The sequence below is a fragment of the Equus asinus genome, chromosome 4 (genome assembly GCF_041296235.1).
Source record: "Equus asinus isolate D_3611 breed Donkey chromosome 4, EquAss-T2T_v2, whole genome shotgun sequence".
NCBI lineage: Eukaryota > Metazoa > Chordata > Mammalia > Perissodactyla > Equidae > Equus > Equus asinus.
Genome location: NC_091793.1, coordinates 20,711,708 through 20,714,201, shown reverse-complemented (window position 1 = coordinate 20,714,201; position 2,494 = coordinate 20,711,708). Strand labels below are relative to the sequence as shown.

At 51.1% G+C, this 2,494-nt stretch overlaps 1 non-coding gene across 1 annotated transcript; it reads right to left on the bottom strand.

Moving 5' to 3' along the window:
* Nucleotides 1–565: 565 nt before the first annotated feature.
* On the bottom strand, nucleotides 566–672 carry LOC123283579 (U6 spliceosomal RNA). The gene has a single exon (XR_006524262.1). It is a non-coding gene; the product is annotated as a U6 spliceosomal RNA (small nuclear RNA).
* Between the last annotated feature and the right edge of the window lie 1,822 nt (nucleotides 673–2,494).

Below are 2,494 nucleotides of genomic sequence, written 5' to 3'. Positions count from 1 at the left end.
TCTCTCATCTCTTTGTCCCCTACTTTATCCCTTTCTCAGCTCACCTTTGTCCTAGGCATTTCAGAGACACTTGAGCTCCCCACATCTTTACACTCAGCATTACTAGGTTTGACAATGGCTTATTTCTTGTGCATTTCCTGCTAGACTGACAACTCCAGGAGGCAGGGCAGGGCTGTTTTGCTCCTTCTTGAGTCCCCAGCTCCTAGCCCAGCCTCCAGCTAAGAGCGAGAGGTTGAAGAAGTAGTTACTGAGCAAATGGATGTTTGCAGTGGGAGAACAGTGAAGTTATTACAGTGGTCAAGGTGAAAATTAAAGTAGGTCTGCACCGGGTTGGTGGAGGTCAGTGGTAAGTAGGGGAGAGAAACCAGCCCAGATGGGACAGGATCTGCACAGGTAGAATTTAGGTGGTTGGTGGTTTTGTTTTGTTTAAAAAAATTTTTTTAAATTTACTTATTTTTATGGTGAAAAATCACAATTTCACTTTTGAGTGCCACACATTGTGCTTTAACTCATCATTTTTTTCTGAGCTGATCAGCCAAGGGTGGCAGAAGGTGCAGGCAGTGCACAAAATATGGAACTCTTCACGAATTTGCGTGTCATCCTTGCACAGGGGCCGTGCTAATCTTCTCCGCAGCATTCCGGTTTTAGTGTATGTGCTGCCGAAGTGAGCACTAGGTGGTTGTTTCTAATGGGGAAAAAAACACATGATGGCCAGTCCACATTCTATTTGTCCCAAAGGAGTAACACGCCAGCATGGCAGACTATTTGAAACGACTGAAGGTTTTGAGTAGAAGAGCAATTGTTCCATGATGGGCATTGTTCTGCACGCTTTGTATTTTGGAAGTCGCCTCAGTGTGATGGCAATAGGGCCCTGGGCCTGGTCTGGGGCCCCTTACCCCTGGGCCCGCCCAGTTTGGCTGGCTTCATGCACCTCCCCAGAATCCCAGAAGGTGGGGCCACCTTGGGGGTGTGCAGGTCACACAGACAGTCTGCCTTCAAAATCGCAGCGGCAGCGACAGTGCTGTTGCCATGGTAACAAGGTCGCTTTTGCAGGTTCCCTCAGACTCTGCTTCTAAACCACACTGAGAGCGAAGGAAGGCCAGCATATCACCAGGTGGCCCATGGCCTCTGCAAGCCAGGGGGCCAAGAAAAGGCCCGCCTGTGTATCTAAATTCAAATCATAGTGGGGTGGGACAACTTGTGTTCAAATCCCAGCTCTGACCCTGACACTCTATCCTCACAAGTTACTGAACTTCTCTGTGCCTCATTTTCCTCAACTGTAAAATGGGAATGTGAGGATTAAATGAGATTCTATGTGGAAAGCCCTTAGCACACACCTGGCATGTGGTAAACGTTAGCTAATATTAAGTTGCCTCAGCTTCTCGCCTGTCCTCTGCAGAAAAGTTTGACAGGAAACCCACAGGTGTTCTTACACAGTGATGCCACAGTGAGGTGCAGGACAGTTTTCTGGGACAGTCAACAGAGCTGGCCTGAGGTGGTCTGAGAAGGGGAAGGCAGGCCTTCTCACACGGGCTTCAGCAGCTCCCTGTGACAAGTCCAGGGGCCTCCCGGACCCTCGTGTGGCCAGCACAGCTCCCACCCTAGATTTGCCATCGGTCTTCTCTGTTAATGTTGGGTGGACATGCAACCACATTATGATGATTTCCTTGCAGTGCATCTTGGAAACTCCCTGGAGCCCACAGGGATAAGCTGGTCCAATTTGCAGCCCCTTCATTCATTTATTTTTTCATTCATTCATTCAACTCGCTCAATATATGCTGTGCTGCACGTCAGGAAGTCCATGTGTTGTAAGACAGTCCTGCCCTCAGGAGGGTCACAGTCCTTGCAGAGGAACCAGAAGAGTGAACAGGCAGCTGTGATCTGGCAGCATCCAGGTCATTCGGCCCTGCCTCGGGAGGCAGATGTGGACAGTGGTTACCCCAGGTGGAGGGCCCAGCTGCGGCCAGGCGAGGAAGTGAGAACTGTTTGGTTTGGCCACATCTGAAAGCCCGCAGTGGAGTGGCTGGAGAACAGGCTAACAATGTGGCCCAGAGTCTTATAAGCCGCCTGAAGGGGTGTAGACTTTATTCAGAGAGCAAAGGGCCTGCTCCTCGGGGGATTTAAGGAGGGAATTTGCTTTTTTTGGAAGATGCCAGGTAGGGAAGAATTTTAAAAGGAAAGCTGGCAGTTGCAGGGGTGAGGCTCAGCGTGGTGATCTGGGGACAAATGGTGAGACCTGGATGGATTTAGTGCTAGAATTGATAGGACCTGGACCCTGGCTGAGCTCACGGTCCTGCAAGCTTCCAGAATGACAGCCTAGGCCCCTGTGCTCACTCCAGCCTCCGCACCTGGAATCCCAGGCCACTCAGCTGCCCCTGGAGTTGTACAGCCTAGGAGGAGAGGGTGGGAGTCCCACTGCCCTGAGTCCATCCAACATGAGGGGCCAGCCTGGGCTTGACTGAACCGCCCGAGTGACCTGTCTATGCCCCCCTTA